The 20,000-nt window shown below is 35.6% G+C and overlaps 1 protein-coding gene across 8 annotated transcripts in view; it reads left to right on the top strand.

The window, feature by feature from the left end:
* The window catches only part of LOC135197946 (uncharacterized), a 503,607-nt gene that overhangs the window by 304,806 nt on the left and 178,801 nt on the right, over positions 1 to 20,000 (top strand). The window lies entirely within an intron of this gene.

The following is a 20,000-nucleotide window of genomic DNA, read 5'->3' as shown; positions in this document are numbered from 1 at the left end:
GTGCCTGGTTTGACAGCATAAATTTCATAAGATAAATTTAATAATATATTTAGCGGTAGCTGACAGCATTTGCGAAATACGTAGTGTAAATAACTGTTGATCTGCAACGTAATCTAATTAACAGAGAAATTTATGAAGTCTGGAAAAGAAATCAGGATAAAATCATACAAGTCTTTATTGATTTAGAATAAAATGCCATTAGCAATGCATACACACACACGCATATATATATATATATATATATCATATATATATATATGATATATATATATTCATACTATATATTTATTATATATATATATATATATATATATATATATTTATATACATAAATATGTGTGTATGTATGTATGTATGTACGTATGTATGTATATACGTATGTATGTATGTATGTATATAAGTCAGAGCTAACAGCCGTCTCTTTTCACACGCATTACACGCCTTGGGGCGGAAGCGCTGTTGAAAGACAGGAAGAGAAAGATTCTCCCATATCGAGAACATGTTTTCGTAACTTCAACTTGGGTTTCATATGTAAGTGATAAGAAAGTGTGGATGTTATTATTACAGGTCGCAAGCACCCGGTTTCGTGAATTATTTCCTGTTCTTGATTTCTGCTTTCTTGAAATGCAATTCTCAGAGTTATTTGTGCCTGCTTGTAATTTCATCGAAGGTTGCAAATTTGATGAAAGACTTTGACGAAATCAGAATATTTTTTGTACATCTAAATTGTGTATCTTATGTTCTTTACTTTTGTTCCTCATCAATTAATTTTTTATGAAGTGTTGAATAATTGTATCCAATTTATTTATTTATTAAGTCATTAATTAATTAAGTTATTAATTAATTTATATATTTTCCGTCGTTCTTATAACTCATCTCCTCTTTCTGTATCTCCTTTTACCTTCTGTTACTTCTTTCGAATGAACACCGTAATCTTTGGAAGATTAGGGATCATATAATAATAATAATAATAATAATAATAATAATAATAATAATAATAATAATAATAATAATAATAATAATAATTTCACATTTACACACACATTCATACACACGCAAAATTTTAATCCAGGTAACATAATAACCCCTTTCTCATATTTTTTTTACAATAATGTTATTTCCTTTTACACATACGTTGCCCTTGCTGTAATTTTATTATTCAACAAAGGCGTTTTATGGCCCTTGACTGAAGAAAGTCCGTATGTATGGATATAAATTGATGCAAGAATATTAAGATAGAATGCTGATTTAAACATTTTACTTTTAGTTATGATTCTGCAGATAATGTGCTTTAGCCGATGATAATCGAGGTGACCAATTAAAGTTGCCTTGTGTGTGTGTGTGCGTGTGTGTGTGTGAGAGAGAGAGAGAGAGAGAGAGAGAGAGAGAGGTGTAATGATCTTTTAAGAAAGATTAATCGTCATGCATTAGATTTTAAGGAGAAATGGCGGTATTGCAGCCGTGAGAGAGAGAGAGAGAGAGAGAGACAGAGAGAGAGAGAGAGAGAGAGAGAGAGAGAGACGTAAGTTTACTGTGGGCACCGCCAGACGACCTGTGTGTGCCCTCTTAAAGATAGGGTATGGTGCTCCTGGATGCAATTCTCCTCAGACCAAATATCATAAGCCCCCTTCTCCCTCGCCCTCCATCCCAGTCCTCCTCCTCCTCCTCCTCCTCCCTCCTCCTCCTCCTTTATCTCTTCTTTCTCCTTTATCTCTTCCTTCTCCTATTCATCTCTTTCTTCATTTTCTTAGTATCTACTCTTCCTCCTGCCCGAAAGGATCCCCTTCACGGCTCGTATTTTGTTCTCCTTCGTTCCAACAGATTTTCTGTGTTGACGCCCATCCCTCCCCCTCTTCCTCTCCCTCCCCCCACCCCCACCCCACCCCCACCCCACCTGCTCCATCCCAGCTTCTCTTCTGCGTCATCCTCCTTCTTCAAGTGATTCCGCTGATTGATACTTCTATGTCCCTACGCCCTGTCTGCTGGGCCCTCTCTCTCTCTCTCTCTCAATCTCTCTCTCCTCTTCTCTCTCTCTCTCTCTCTCTCTTCTAAACGTTAATTAAAACCTTGTATACCTTATTGCAGCATCCCCCCACCCTCTCTCTTCTCTCTCTCTCTCTCTCTCTCTCTCTTCTCTCTCTCTCTCTGCTGCCTGTGATGTTATCTCTTGTTCGAGTAGGAAATTGAATCTTTGCATTAGCATTGTGTTAAAAGCCTACAGTAAGTGTTGAATTACTTGACCGTTTCTTCCACCACCTTCGTGCCTGTTATACTTAGTTTATTATTATTATTATTATTATTATTATTATTATTGTTGTTGGCAAGATATACACACTGTATATATATATATATAATATATATTTATTTTTATATAAATATGTATATATATATATATATATATATATATATATGTATATGTTATATGTACTGGTATATATACTGTCTTCTTTGTTTCAAATCTTTCACATTTTCTATCTCATGAGAATTCTCAGTTCATTATTCCAGCAGTGGCATGTAATTGTCATTTCCTTCTATCTCTCTCATGCATGCAATAGGAACCAGTCCACAATCTTTTCAATTTCACATTCCCCCCAAAAAAAACTCATTACTCTCTCTCTCTCTCTCTCTCTCTCTCTCTCTCTCTCTCTCTCTCTCTCTCTCTCTCTGTGAAATGACAGAAAAAAATAAGGAAAACAAAGAACAAGATAAAAGTATGGATGCAGAGATACTCATTGATACTACATATGAGGCAATAAAGCAGCATACCTACGAAGAAATAAATTACGATATGACAACAGAAAAGCAAATCCCGAAGAGGCTCTACCCAGATCTATACAATGACGGGAAGAAAGAGGAAAAAATAGACAAGAAAGACAAAATCTGCTACCTTTTGAAAAGAGGGAATTGCAGATTTGGAGAAAGATGTTACTACAAACATCCTAAGATATGTCAAAACTATGAAATATATGGTAAATGTGCATACTTAGATGGATATGGGGATGATTGCAGAGATCTGCATCCAAAAATATGTAAAAACCTAAAAGAAGGAAAAGGATGTAAGTTCGTTGACAAAAAATGCAAATATATGCACCCTGTAGCCATGAATCATAATCAAATAAATAACCAACCAAGTAATAAAATCCAAAATAAGAAAGAAACAAATAAAGAGAGAAATCAAGAATATCAGGTAAAAGAGAAAAGCAAACCACCAATGAGATATGCAGAGGTGTCAGCAAAAAATTTCAAAAGCATCAGCTCCGAAATTCTACTCAAGAGATAATAACTGTATTTATTATGCAAGAGGATATTGCAGAAACGGAGAAAATTGCAGATTCGACCAAAATGAATAATTATGATGAAGGAAGATCAAATATTATGGAAAAGTTGGATTTTTTTAATGTCAGAATTTCTGGAAAAGGTGAAAAAAAAAGAACAACATACCAGAACAGGAAAGAGACATGGGAAAATCCTTATTACTATCAGTATTAAATGAAGGAGAAAAACACGCAAACCATCATAGTGATGAATGCGCAGGGTTAGTTACGAGTAACTCAAAAAGAAAAATAGAGTACTTAGAAGAACTAACCCCAAAATGAAAAGAAAATAGATATAATGAATATAAGTGAAACCTGGTATTCCCAAGAGACTGGGAATGATGATCAATAAAAGGGTTCCAAACTTATAGATCAGATAGAAAAAATAGGAATCAAGGGGGAACCGCAATATATGGGAAAGACAAAAAACAAGGAAAAATATATGAGAAATATAGTAACTCAGAATGTGAACTAATAGCGGTAGAATTTGAATCTGAAAATTGATGAACATAGTAATATATAGACTCCATAATACTAAAGAGTTTGACTTAATAATTGAAAAATTGGATGATATATGTAGAAATCACAAGGACTGGACTATTCTCCTATCTGGTGACTTCAACTTTCCTTTCGTAGAATGGAAAGAACGAATAGGAGATTGTGGTTGTACTTATACATATAAAAAAGAGAGTAATAGTAGTGCAGAAGATAAGAGGCAATTTGAAAAGCTATTAGATATGCTACTAGAATACAACATTCAACAAATAAATCACCTGCCAACAAGAAAGGAAAATACTTTAGACCTAGTATTGTGAACGAGATGAATTATGTTAAAGAATAATAGTTTATAATGCGAGTATTTCAGACCATAATGTCATAGAATTAACAGTTCATTCCAAAGCAAGTGAAAATAGAGATAAGCAAGAAATGAAAAAGTGGGAAGGATATGGAAAATACAACTTCTACAGTAAAATATAAAATGGTCAGAAATTAATGAAGAATTAAACAAAGATTGGGATAACATTTTCGTAAGTGATGACATAAGGGTAAATACGGAGATATTATAATAAAATATTGGAGAAAATAGTGGAAAAATATATACCGAAGAAGAAAAGTAAACATCATTCATGCATACCAAGAGACAGAAGGATCTTGTTCCAGAAAATCAGAAAGTGGAAAAAAAGGTCTTGCAAAAGAAAAAAATGCATGGAAAGTTATAGAAGAACTAAAAAGTAAGATAGAAAATGCAGAACAAAAGATTATACAATCAAAAGAAAATGAAAAACGGGACTTGGAAGAAAAAACCCTATTAAATATCAAGCAAAACCCCAAACTATTATACTCATATGCGAAGAAGATGAATAAAGAAGAATAGAAATAGGCCCTCTGAGAATTGAAGGGAGATTAACGATGAAAAACGGAAATTTGCAACATACTGGGCAGAACGATATAAGAGAGAATTCACCCCTAGAATAGATAATGAAGATAATGATATAGAAGTAAGGGATGAAAATAGTGAATATTTAGCTGACATAGATATTAATGAAGGCTGATTTATTGTGCAGGCTATTAATGAAATTAAAAATGGAGCTGCTGCAGGGCCTGATGGAATTCCTGCTATTTTGTTAAAGAAAGTAGTTCATTCTATCGCAAAGCCACTTGCAATATTATTAAGACAAAGTGTAGATACAGGCAAAGATATATGATGAGCACAAATTTAGCATATATTACCCCTACTTTCAAAAGTGGATCAAGACTAGAGGCAAGTAATGATAGGCCTGTGAGTCTAACATCACATATTATGAAAGTGTATGAAAGGGTAATGAAGAAAAATATTATGAAACATTTAATAAAAAAAATAATTTGTTTAATAAAGGACAACATGGTTTCGTACCCGGAAAAAGTACACAAACCCAACTGTTAGTCCACCGTGAAAACATATTCAAAAATATGAAAAGCGGAAATGAAACAGATGTGGTTTATTTAGACTTTGCAAAAGCTTTTGATAAAGTAGACCATAATATATTGGCGAAGAAAATTAGAAAAACACAATATCGTGGATAAAGTAGGAAGATGGTTAAAAGAATTTTTACACAACAGAAAACAGATAGTTATTGCAAACGACGAGAAATCGGATGAAGCCAAGGTAATATCTGGTGTGCCGCAAGGTACGGTGTTAGCTGCAATACTGTTTGTTATTATGATTGAAGACATAGACAATAATGTTAAGGATTCGGTAGTGAGTAGTTTCGCAGATGACACAAGAATAAGTAGAGAAATTACTTGTGATGAAGATAGGAACGCTCTACAAAGAGACCTTAACAAAGTATATGATTGGGCAGAGGTAAATAGGATGGTATTTAACTCTGAAAAAATTTGAATCAATAAATTATGGAGACAGAGAAAGAAAGCTATATGCATATAAGGGACCTAATAATGAGACCATCACAAATAAGGAAGCAGTTAAAGACCTTGGTGTGATGATGAATAGGAACATGTTATGCAATGATCAAATAGCAACTCTGTTGGCAAAATGTAAAGCAAAAATGGGAATGTTGTTACGGCACTTCAAAACAAGAAAAGCTGAACACTGATTATGCTTTATAAAATATATGTTCGTAGTCCACTTGAATATTGCAATATGATATGGTACCCACACTATCAAAAGGATATTGCACAAATAGAGAGTGTACAAAGGACCTTTACAGCTAGAATAGAAGAAGTTAAAGGACCGTTAGGACTAACTGGGAAAGACTACAATTCTTAAATTAAAATTCTAAGTCTTAGAAAGGAAGAATGAGAAACGCTACATGATAATTCAGGCATGGAAACAGATAGAAGGAATAGCAGAAAATATCATGGAACTAAAAATATCAGAAAGAGCAAAGCAGTAGGTAGATTAATAGTGCCCAAAACTATACCAGGAAAAATAAGGAAAGCACACAGGACATTAATCCACTACGCACCAGCATCGATAATGCAGCGTCTATTCAATGCGTTGCCAGCTCATCTGAGGAATATATCAGGAGTGAGCGTAGATGTGTTTAAGAATAAGCTCGACAAATATCTAAACTGCATCCCAGACCATCCAAGATTGGAAGATGCAAAATATACCGGAAGATGTACTAGCAACTCTCTGGTAGACATTAGAGGTGCCTCACACTGAGGGACCTGGGCAACCCGAACAAGATGTAAGGTCTGTAAGGTCTGTAAGGTGGTCAGCCCGGGGGTTCTCCACCTTTACCTCATCCACCTGTGGACGAAATCTGCCGTCTCTTTTTCTCCGTCTGCCGACAACAACAGGTTCAATGGTGAAAGCCCACTGCTGTTACTAGGTGTTACTTATTGTTACCTGTTATACTGTTACTGTGGCGTTACTGACAAGTTCATCGACTGGATCGATCGCTAGAGAAAATTAGTACGGCTGCTTTGGCTACCAGTTCTATTGCCTACTTATTTTTATTGGGAGAACTATGAGGGCGACCTACTGGTGGTATTACTATTAAAATATAGTACATTTTTCTTGTATATATTATGTATATAATAATTAATAATGTATATATATATATATAATATATAATAATATATTATAATATATACATATATATATAATTTTGTTGAACTAATATTGCTCAAATTAAGAAATATTTTCTAAGGAAAGGGCTATTATTAAATGCCACCAAAAACGCAGTGCATGTTTGTGGGTAGCTCACAGTATATTGGCAAAATTCCAGATGACATTGTAATAAAATGCGATGGGGATAAAGTAAAGATAAGTCAACATGTGAAAAACCTAGGTCTACACATGGACAGGTATATGACATTCAGTACTCACATTGACGAGCTGAGTAGAAAAGTCAGTGGCATTCTAATGTATCTAAGTAGAGTAAAAGATTACTTTGATGATACTACTCGAGCCTTGATTGTGGAAAGCCTGGTCCTGAGTGTAATAAACTACTGTATTAAGAATATGGGGAGTAACAAATGATATGCACATGGAAAAAGCTAAAAAAATCCAAAACTTTGGAGGTAGAGTAGCCGTTATTGGGGTGAAAAAACACGATCACATCACCCCAACCCTCCAGCAATTAAAGTGGATAAAATTAAAAGAAAAGTGTATGTACGATGTTTGTGTTTTTGTTTTTAAAAGTTTGAGAAAAGAATATCCCAACTGGGCTATAAACACATTTCCTACCAGCTTGGTAATTGTAGGAATGCATTAACAAGACAGAACTGAAAATTCTATATGTAAGACAGCTATCGAACAGATTTGGGTTCACGCTCGATGGCAATAAGGGGCCCAGCTTGCTGGAATAAACTACCTCTGGAATTAAGAAAATGTATAGATGTTAGTTCTGAGTTATTCAAAAGGAAACTTAAGCAATACTTCTTAAATTTTACTTGAATGTATATATATCCTAAAATTTTACAATCCAATTATTGTGAATTTTATGTAAATAATTTATATTGTAATGTAGCAGAATAACCATTTTATAATGGAATAAAGGTTTTTGACTTTGACTTTGACTTGACTCTCTCTCTCTCTCTCTCTCGCCGCGTCCCACAACAGTCGTCTAATAAACAGGTCTACGTTACATTTCTTAGGCCAGTCAACAGAGGTGTACTTTATTTTTAGGGAACGATCCCGTCTACCCTGTCCCATTCTTGGCCCGTCCTGGAGTCAAACTCGGGTCGTCCAGTTGTGAGCCAGACGAGCCTTTGAGAAATAAAACTTCGTATCGAGTTATTTTTTCCCAATTTCGCAATAAGTCTAATTTCCTTCTCTTGGTCGTCATCGTCTTAACGTGATCTCAAAAGTCATTCCTGCAAGTGCCTTCTTCGTCCCATTTCTCCTCCTCCTCCTCCTCCTCTTCCTCAATCTCCTCCTCACTCTCCCTCTCTCTGGATCCAAATGGAACTGCAGATAGATCTAACGCACCGATTGGAATTGCATTCATGTTGCATTCATGCAATATTTACATTTACAAGGAAGACCATTCTTACCTCGGAGAACCTTTGCCCTTGTATGATGGGCGATATTGTCTGGGCCCAGCGTATTTTAAGAGGCCAAAGGCTTTCGTGGACGAAACTGGTTTCTATTATTTGTAATTTTCTATTCCCTTTTTTTTTAATGGGTATTTTAAATGCGATCCTTTATTCGTATATAACCTCTCTCTCTCTCTCTCTCTCTCTCTCTCTCTCTCTCTTTGTAGTAAAGTCTTGCCCTTAAAAGGCAGCTAGCCCCAGCACTGTACCTTAATTATTGTATCTGGCGACGTGTTGGAACTATCCCCGCCCCGTTGACGTCGCCATAACATTGTCCCGGCAATTTTAGGACTTCGTTTATGACACTGGAAAGTAACTGCATAAAGTCGAGAGTTCAGTGGCTGCTGAGATTCAGTGAATATAATTTACCTCGGTCATACGTGGATATGATGGGTGACGTCGTTCGTTATATCCAGGTCAACGGTAAGGGGACTTGCACGCGATATAACGCCTCGTTTAAAGAGCACCTTCAGGATAACGAGTCGTCAATTCCTGCTGAATGAAACTTTAAATTATTTGAGAGGAGATGTAGATCGAAGCACGACCTGAATACTTGCCACAGGATGAAGAAGCGAAGGGATTCGCTCTACGAGGAAAAGCCAGCAGCCAGCATCCATGGGGCTGACCTTGGCTCTAGACTGCTACACTTGATGAGCCCGATGTTACCATTCACAGAGCAGCGAATTAAAGCCGATCTGGACGTGAGGTGGGATCCCTGCTCGCGTCCTACCCCCACCCCCTCCTCCGAATATCCCTATATCCTCCTCTCTCCCTCCTTTTCTCCCTTCTCCTGGTTCTCTTTCCTGCGTACGGATCCATCCATTAAGAGGAGCAAATCCAGAGGAGGATTGTTCATCACTGTTGCATCATGGGAACCCACCGGTTCGAGCATAAAAAAAAAAACACATCTTTTGCATTCTATTTGCGTAATGTATGAATCGTGTTAAGGAGAAATTCCAAAATCTGTTCAAGAACACTTGAACAATTATTCATTAGCCTAAACATGTCTGGGTCACAGATGTAGACAGTATAGACCCCTAGACCTACTAGTTGTAAACAGTAACGACTTCTAGGCTTATAATATAAACAGGACAAAGATCTTGAATGACAACACCCTTCAGAATTGTTTGGGAGAAATGTTGAGTTGGAGAGTCTACGAAAAAAAAAATTAAAAAGTACGTTTGCTGAGGAGTGTCCCAACTTGGAATAGGGACTTGAATGCTGATTCCTCACTTACAAGGGAAGTGTTTTCTTAAGATATTCATGAATATTTAATGGGGGAGTGAATCCGATGCTTGGGGAATGTTTAACATCATGTTAATGTAGTCAGCAGCCAGCTTTTAGTGAATGCGTATACAGTATGTTAACTGTTTTATGTTATAAGTATGTATGTATATATGTACATATACTGACGTTTTGTATATAAATATATATATATCTATATATCTATATATATATATATATATATATATATATATATATACACACATATTTATATATGTGTGTGTGTGTGTATTATATATATATATATATATATATATATATATATATATATATATATATATATATATATATATATTTATACATGTACAGTCAGTTAACGAAAGCTTTGGCATCATCCAAAACCCTGTGCTTGAATCCAGGTTGCTGTCCTTGTTATAAGCTCAAATGATCCTTGACTAATTCTGCAAATTCGGTACAAAATTACTTTGCCACAGAGACGCCAGTTATTGCCAAGTTACCAGTCTAGTTGCTTTTATGTACTCTCTCTCTCTCTCTCTCTCTTTCCGAATCCACTGTAAAGGAGTATTCTCTATTGCATCATTTCCAAGTAACTTGTAATTTTTTCGATTCACCCATTAGTTAAACATTCTCTCTCTCTCTCTCTCTCTCTCTCTCTCTCTCTCTCTCTCTCTCTCTCTCTCTCTCTCTCTCTCCAGAGCCTCTTTGTAATAGCTTTTTTCCCCTCCTTCCCAGGCATCTCCTTTAGGGCCATAATGACCCTCCCCTTTTGATTTTAATATATCGTAATGATGGTCAGCATCATTAGGGGCTCAAATGAAGGCCCTTGGGAACGCCGCTCGCGAAGGTTGGGTTCAAGACGGCGTTTTGCGGTTAATTACGCGAGGGAGGAAAAAACAAGCATGAAGGGGAAAAAACGGACATTTTTTTTTTATATAAACCCAACTAAGGGAGGAGAGCTTAGACCGTTTTATATCCTTGCATAGAGGAGAACAGGGAACTCTAAGATGGCTGTCTATTCCCGCTTGCGTCTGTAAGTTGAATCCACGAAGTATATAAGAAAGGGATATTTTTTTCTAGCTCTCACTGGTATAGTCTGTATTGTTGTAACATGACCACAGGTCATGTGCTGGTCTCGGAGGTCTTGTTGAGACGTGGGCAAAGCTCCTGTGGGTGGGATTCTGTGATATCTGTGGATCACTGGACAGCTGCTAGCTCGCTAGCATTTGGAAGCGGTTTCTCCATTTTTCATCCCTTTTAGTGCGTTATGTAACTCGGTTTTTTGCCCCAGACTTGATTTATTCTGGGCTACATTGACTAGTGCTTGAGACTCCTTGTTGCATAGCGGTTACTGTTTTGCTTACTATTCGCAATGTTAGTATTCAGTTTCTTTCTGTTTTTTGGCGATCTACCGATGTTTTTTTTCTTTTTTATTTAGTTTCACATGGCATGCTTCCCTCTGGATTGTTAATTCACATTTCCTGTATATAGACTGAACTCCATTTTGTGTTTCTAGAAAGTAATGGTTAACAGCTGCTGACAATTTTCGCATATAATCTATCACTAGAATATATTTTGTCACGTCAACGTAGTGAAAAAATAATGAAATCGCTTATTGCTTTCTGTGGGTATAACTGTTATCTAGGTAATAACGAAAACTAATGTTGGATTTGGAAAACTTTTATCATGAGAGAGAGAATGTAATAATGTTGATTGTTACACTACAGTTTTTATTTTTGTTCTTTTACAGGTATGCTCTTAACTTATAGGGGAATCATCATTATAACTCTGGGATTGTAAGTATTAAGAAGAATTTCAATTCTGTTATATAAAAAAAACTTACTGTAATTTTTACACTAATTACACAAGTGAATTTGCGAGTATTTTTTATGTATACGATTAAGTACAGTTATAGCATGTTACGCATGCATAGGTATATAGTGCCGAGCATATTCATAGAATGTATTAAACTGTTAAAAGGTAACTTCTTCTTCTCTCTCTCTCTCTCTCTCTCTCTCTCTCTCTCTCTCTCTCTCTCTCTCTCTCTCTCTCTTGTATTTGGTGCTACAGTTTTATTTTGTATCGTTTCGTAATGTGTTAAGGATATGAGAACTTACTCGGTTTCCACGTGCATTCCGAGTCGAAGTAGGTACCGCATTAAAAAAACACATACGTATATCTTTATATATATATATATATATATATATATATATATATATATATATATATATATAAATGCATATGTATACATATATAATTAAACTTTATCACTTACACAACCATTCTGTACATTAATGCAATTAATAATAAGACCTCATTTAAAACACTAAATATTATCCAGTTTAAATGAGGTCCCGTTTTAATTATACACACACACACACACACACACACACACACACACACATATATATATATATATATATATATATATATATATATATATATATATATATATATATATATATCATGCCACATACACACCGCACACACATTCTGGGAGATGGATATTATCGCCACTGACAGGCAGTAGAGGAGAGGATAATTGCCTTGACTAATCCCATTAAATGCGTTCGTTTCAGTCGGGAGGGGGGGGGGGGGGGGGGGGGGGGTGGGGGGCGCAAAAAAGCCTTTCGCGTTCAATGCAAGGAGATACGATCGATGCCTCCCAGGTGTGTGTGTGTGTGTGCGTGTGTTTTTGTATGTGATACCCTTGTCGTCTTGGTCGTCCCTGTGATTGTGCAGGTGTTATGATGGGACAGATTCACCTCGTTGATTATGGGATAATGATCGGGGTGATTGTGGGATAATGGTGACTGTGAACGAAGGCTCTCGGTGTGTGGCTCGAGGTGAGCTGGATGAATAAATTGTTGTGTTTGTTTTTGTTATTTCCCCTTTTAGTGGGCGATTGGGTCCCTTGATTGATTACACGTTGAAAGGGAGTTTTGTTGCGTCAAATGCTTGTTGCTAGGATACATTTTCGTAGCTTAGGGAGCAACATTTATATCTTAGAATTGATTCATGTCTTAGGGATGAGAGTTTGTTTCATTACTCTCTCTCTCTCTCACTCTCTCAGGTCGTGGCTTTAAATAATATATATTTGTTGCTTGGAGATTTTTTCGTAACTATTGTAACTCATATTGTGTAAGTTAATTTCATTTAAAAGTATTTTTAAATTGAATAGTGGCTTAAGTATAAAATCTCTCTCTCTCTCTCTCTCTCGTAGTAGCCATCTTGCTTGGTGAGACGTACCCGCGTGAAGTCAGATTAATCAACAGATATCACAAGTTTAACATACGACTAGAATTTGAGAAATATCTAGAAGTGTTCGTGAACTATCGGTGATAAGATTAGTGTGAAAATAGTAGGATAAAGCGTCTTCTAAGTTAGTTTATCAAGTGTAATACTATAAATCAGAACAAGATGGCAGTAAGTTCCAACTGCGGGAAGAGGTGGCGTAATTTGGCGTGTTTAGCAGATTCGCAATACGATGAGGTAGCAGGAAGGGAACTGGCATTTCTCATCTATGAAATCAGCAACAGTCCTAACCAAAAAGATACAAAAGCATTCATAGATATATTAGAAGGATATAATCCTTCAAACTGGAACAAATCTAATGAAAACATCTTGAAAATAATTGAAGAAGTTCCAAATAAAATCCAAGTGGTCAAGAGACTCATAAAGAAAATATACATAAACCAACATATTCCGACAAAGAAAATGAATAAGGTGAATCTTGTGAATATCCTAATTGATGCATTAGGAAAAAGAATGCCAAAAGCATGCAAACTGTGTAAGGTTTGGTATAACATAGTCAATCCACAAAACCTAATCAGAAAATGTGCTGCATGCAACATTCCGACCCATCCACAGTGTGCTGAGGTAATACAAGATTTGAGAAAAGATACAAGAATTTTTTGTTCAACATGTCTATCATGGATAGACAATGTTATTAAATCAAGATTGAATGTACAAATAGTTGAGGATGAAGAAGAAGAGGAAGAGGAAGAAGAAGAAGAAAAAGAAGAAGAGGAAAACGGAAGAGAAGTAAACAAAAATGAAATGACAGAAAAAATAGGAAAACAAAGAACAAGATAAAAGTATGGATGCAGAGATACTCATTGATACTACATATGAGGCAATAAAGCAGCATACCTACGAAGAAATAAATGACGATATGACAACAGAAAGCAAATCCCGAAGAGGCTCTACCCGTATCTACACAATGACGGGAAAGAGAAAAAAATAGACAAGAAAGACAAAATCTGCAACCTTTGAAAAGAGGGAATTGCAGATTTGGAGAAAGATGTTACTACAAACATCCTAAGATATGTCAAAACTATGAAATATATGGTAAATGTGCTTACTTAGATGGATATGGGGATGATTGCAGAGATCTGCATCCAAAAATATGTAAAAACCTAAAAGAAGGAAAAGGATGTAAGTTCGACAAAAAAATGCAAATATATGCACCCTGTAGCCATGAATCATAATCAAATAAATAACCAACCAAGTAATAAAATCCAAAATAAGAAAGAAACAAATAAAGAGAGAAATCAAGAATATCAGGTAAAAGAGAAAAGCAAACACAATGAGATATGCAGAGGTGTCAGCAAAAATTTCAAAGCATCAGCTCCGAAATTCTACTCAAGAGATAATAACTGTATTTATTATGCAAGAGGATATTGCAGAAACGGAGAAAATTGCAGATTCAGACACAAAATGAATAATTATGATGAAGGAAGATCAAATATTATGGAAAAGTTGGATTTTTTAATGTCAGAATTTCTGGAAATGAAAAAAAGAACAACATACCAAGAACAGGAAAGAGACATGGGAAAATCCTTATTACTACCAGTATTAAATGAAGGAGAAAACACGCAAACCATCATAGTGATGAATGCGCAGGGTTTAGTTACGAGTAACTCAAAAACAAAAATAGAGTACTTAGAAGAACTAACCCAAAATGAAAAGAAAATAGATATAATGAATATAAGTGAAACCTGGTATTCCCAAGAGACTGGGAATGATGATCAAATAAAAGGGTTCCAAACTTATAGATCAGATAGAAAAAATAGGAATCAAGGGGGAACCGCAATATATGGGAAAGACAAAGAACAAGGAAAAAATATATGAGAAATATAGTAACTCAGAATGTGAACTAATAGCGTAGAATTTGAATCTGAAAAATTGATGAACATAGTAATATATAGACCTCCTAATACTAAAGAGTTTGACTTAATAATTGAAAAATTGGATGATATATGTAGAAATCACAAGGACTGGACTATTCTCCTATCTGGTGACTTCACTTTTCCTTCGTAGAATGGAAAAGAACGAATAGGAGATTGTGGTTGTACTTATACATATAAAAAAGAGAGTAATAGTAGTGCAGAAGATAAGAGGCAATTTGAAAAGCTATTAGATATGCTACTAGAATACAACATTCAACAAATAAATCACCTGCCAACAGAAAGGAAAATACTTTAGACCTAGTTATTGTGAACGAGATGAATTATGTTAAAGAAATAATAGTTTATAATGCGAGTATTTCAGACCATAATGTCATAGAATTAACAGTTCATTCCAAAGCAAGTGAAAATAGAGATAAGCAAGAAATGAAAAAGTGGGAAGGATATGGAAAATACAACTTCTACAGTAAAAATATAAAATGGTCAGAAATTAATGAAGAATTAAACAAAGATTGGGATAACATTTTCGTAAGTGATGACATAAGGGTAAATACGGAGATATTATATAAAAATATTGGAGAAAATAGTGGAAAAATATATACCGAAGAAGAAAAGTAAACATCATTCATGCATACCAAGAGACAGAAGGATCTTGTTCCAGAAAATCAGAAAGTGGAAAAAAGGTCTTGCAAAAGAAAAAAATGCATGGAAAGTTATAGAACTAAAAAGTAAGATAGAAATGCAGAACAAAAGATTATACAATCAAAAGAAAATGAAAAACGGGACTTGGAAGAAAAAACCCTATTAATATCAAGCAAAACCCCAAACTATTATACTCATATGCGAAGAAGATGAATAAAAGAAGAATAGAAATAGGCCCTCTGAGAATTGAAGGGAGATTAACGAATGAAAAAAAGGAAATTTGTAACATACTGGCAGAACGATATAAGAGAGAATTCACCCCTAGAATAGATAATGAAGATAATGATATAGAAGTAAGGAAGAAAAGAAAATAGTGAATATTTAGCTGACATAGAAATTAATGAAGCTGATATTGTGCAGGCAATTAATGAAATTAAAAATGGAGCTGCTGCAGGGCCGGATGGAGTCCCTGCTATTTTGTTAAAGAAAGTAGTTCATTCTATCGCAAAGCCACTTGCAATATTATTAAGACAAAGTGTAGATACAGGCAAGATTTATGATGAGCACAAATTAGCATATATCACCCCTACTTTCAAAAGTGGATCAAGACTAGAGGCAAGTAATTATAGGCCTGTGAGTCTAACATCACATATTATGAAAGTGTATGAAAGGGTAATGAAGAAAAATATTATGAAACATTTAATAAAAAATAATTTGTTTAATATAGGACAACACGGTTTCGTACCCGGAAAAAGTACACAAACCCAACTGTTAGTCCACCGTGAGAACATATTCAAAAATATGAAAAGCGGAAAATGAACAGATGTGGTTTATCTCGACTTGCAAAAAGCTTTTGACAAAGTAGACCATAATATATTAGCAAAGAAAATTAGAAAACCACAATATCGTAGATAAAGTAGGAAGATGGTTAAAAGAATTTTTACACAACAGAAAAACAGATAGTTATTGCAAACGATGAGAAATCGGATGAAACCAAGGTAATATCCGGTGTGCCACAAGGTACGGTGCTAGCTGCAATATTGTTTGTTATTATGATTGAAGACATAGACAGTAATGTTAAGGATTCGGTAGTGAGTAGTTTCGCTGATGACACAAGAATAAGTAGAGAAATTACTTGTGATGAAGATAGGAACGCTCTACAAAGAGACCTTAACAAAGTATATGATTGGGCAGAGGTAAATAGGATGGTATTTAACTCTGATAAATTTGAATCAATAAATTATGGAGACAGAGAAGGAAAGCTATATGCATATAGGGGACCTAATAATGAGACAATCACAAATAAGGAAGCAGTTAAAGACCTTGGTGTGATGATGAATAGGAACATGTTATGCAATGATCAATAGCAATTCTGTTGGCAAAATGTAAAGCAAAAATGGGAATGTTGTTACGGCAAGAAAAGCTGAACACATGATTATGCTTTTTTTATAAAACATATGTTCGTAGTTCCAACTTGAATATTGCAATATGATATGGTACCCACACTATCAAAGGATATTGCACAAATGAGAGTGTACAAAGGTCCTTTACACAGCTAGAATAGAAGAAGTTAAGGACCTAGACTACTGGGAAAGACTACAATCCTTAAAATTATATAGTCTAGAAAGGAGAAGAGAACGCTACATGATAATTCAGGCATGGAAACAGATAGAAGGAATAACAGAAAATATCATGGAACTAAAAATATCAGAAAGAGCAAGCAGAGGTAGATTAATAGTGCCCAAAACTATACCAGGAAAAATAAGGAAAGCACACAGGACATTAATCCACTACGCACCAGCATCGATAATGCAGCGTCTATTCAATGCGTTGCCAGCTCATCTGAGGAATATATCAGGAGTGAGCGTAGATGTGTTTAAGAATAAGCTCGACAAATATCTAAAATGCATCCCAGACCATCCAAGATTGGAAGATGCAAAATATACCGGAAGATGTACTAGCAACTCTCTGGTAGACATTTAGAGGCGCCGCCTCACACTGAGGGAACCTTGGGCAACCCGAACGAACTGTAAGGTCTGTAAGGTAAGGTCTCTCTCTCTCTCTCTCTCTCTCTCTCTCTCTCTCAGAAGGGAAAGTAGGTAATGTGTCCCAGTTTACAAAAAAGGCCCAAGAGAAGAGCCAGGGAATTATAGACCACTCTATCTAACGTCGGTCGTTTGTAAGATTTTTGAGTCCCTAATTGCAGAACAAATAGTGGATCACATTGATAGAAACAACTTGTTGTTAAATAACCAACACGGTTTCAGACAAAACAGATCCTGCCTATCAAACTCATGGAGTTTTTTATAACATTCTAGGTATTTACGACAGTAGTAGAGCAATAGATATACTCTACTTAGGTTTCCAAAATACCATTGACAAAGTTCCACACAAGAAACTAATGACAAAAGTTAGAGTTTTAGGAATTGTAGGAGAAATACCAGACTGGATCGAAGACTGGCTAACTTATAGAAAACAGAGTCGTAATAAATGGTGAAGAATCAGAATGGGCAGACGTAACAAGCGGAGTTCCTCAGGGTTCTGTCCTTGGCCCTTTCTTGTTTTTCATTTACATTAATGACATTAATGTAGGCTTAACTAGCAGGATAAGCAAATTTACAGATGACACTAAACTAGGTGTGAATGCAGCAGATCCAGATACAGTGGAAAGTTTAAGAAATTATCTAATGGAAATAGGAGAGTGGTCAAAAAGATGGCAAATGCCTTTTAAATTGGATAAGTGTAAAATGTTACAAATAGGAACAAACAACCCTAATACCACTACATGCTGCTTGGGAATGACATAATTAGTGTAGAACAAGAGGAGGACTTTGCAGTCATTATTACCAAGGACTTAAAATCCATAAAACAGTGCATAAAAGCTAAAAAGAATGGACAGAAACTAGTGGGAAACATAAAGAGGCAGTTCAAATACAGAAGAAAGGAAACGGTGCTGATGCCCTACACATCAATAGTTAAACCTCATCTTGAATATGCAGAATAGTTTTGGTCACAACACTAAGAAAGGACATGAATAGATTAGAAGGGATACAAGCAAGAGCCACAAAGTTAATTCTATCCATCAGGAAAATAGGTTACCAAAGACGACTAGAGAGCCTGAACACATATGGCTAGAAACACGACGATTGCGAGGACAACCAATAGAAACATACAAAATGCTAAATAGCATGACAGAAATAGACAATAACCTAACCTGTTTACGTTAAGCGAAAACCTGAGAAGAAGTAATGGATAGAAACTAGAACTGAAGAGATACAACACATCCCACAGGAGGAATTTCTTTACAGACAAGATGGAATAAACTGCCACCAGATGTTGTAAACAGCAACAGTGTGGAAGAGTTTAAAAGAAAGCTAGACAAAATCATTAGGACACTGTAAAAGAAGAGTAAAACCTGCTCCTAGAGGTAAGTGAGCACACGATGTTTCCCAAGATGGACTAACAAATCTTTGAGACATCCCAATCCTTGTAACTCCTTGTAACTCTCAATGAGGCTGTCAGTATATAGCGAGCATCACCATGTCTCTTCTCGCTCTCATTAGCTTTAGATCATTTTGTAAAAATAAAATATTTTTAGTTCGTTGTTGGAATATGCATTCTTTCAAAGGAGAAGAGAGAGAGAGAGAGAGAGAGAGAGAGAGAGAGAGTTGTCCACACTGGGACTATTTATCGTATGAATATAGATGCTGCATTGACTACTAATTCCTGATAAAAATTCAAACTCAGTCAAGTCTCTTAGATATTTCTTCAACTTAGAAGGAAGTCGACCATATCCTCTAAGGGCATCTGTTGGCTTTACTTATCGACCAAAACTTGAGGAAGGGGACTTTATAAAGATCGCACTTGTAAATAAGACTGACGAAAACTCAACTTCAGATCAAAATATTCAACTATTGAAACTGATTTAGGGATTCAGAGACTTAAGGGGCCGTTAACATATCAGAACAGGCTTTTATGAAAATGCAGTTAATGAAATTAAAAGGGACTGACATTTCATGGTTGTCAAGTTATAAGGAAGAGGCTCTTTTAGTCCAACAGCAAATGAGTGAACGTTGGATGTTCTACCCATGACTTCCCAGTGCGGTATTTCGAATGTTTTTTTTATTTTTTTTTTATTTTTTTTTTACTCGAATCTTTTTGTATAACTGGTGTCAGTAGACTTTGGGTTGCAATTATATTTTGCTTCGCTGACTTTACGTAAGAGAGATCTACATGTAATGAAGTAGATATGAAGTGTTAACAAGATAGGACGTTAAGCATGCGTTTACGTTAGATCTCTCTCTCTCTCTCTCTCTCTCTCTCTCTCTCTCTCTCTCTCTCTCTCTCTCTCTCTCCCCACAAACTTTACTAAAACATCTCCATGAAAATTATACAAACATCAAAAAATAATTATGGAGAGAGAGAGAGAGAGAGGAGAGAGAGAGAGAGAGAGAGAGAACCCAGACACAAAGGGGTTAACCTCCCCATGGTCATAATGGGTACTTTTGGTAGAAGGGAGTGGGTGTGGCACTAAGCTGGTTGCAGCTAGTGCGTTTGATCCAGTTTG

Source organism: Macrobrachium nipponense, chromosome 21 (genome assembly GCF_015104395.2).
Source record: "Macrobrachium nipponense isolate FS-2020 chromosome 21, ASM1510439v2, whole genome shotgun sequence".
Taxonomy (NCBI): Eukaryota; Metazoa; Arthropoda; class Malacostraca; order Decapoda; family Palaemonidae; genus Macrobrachium; species Macrobrachium nipponense.
This window is presented reverse-complemented; position numbering and strand designations above follow the sequence as displayed.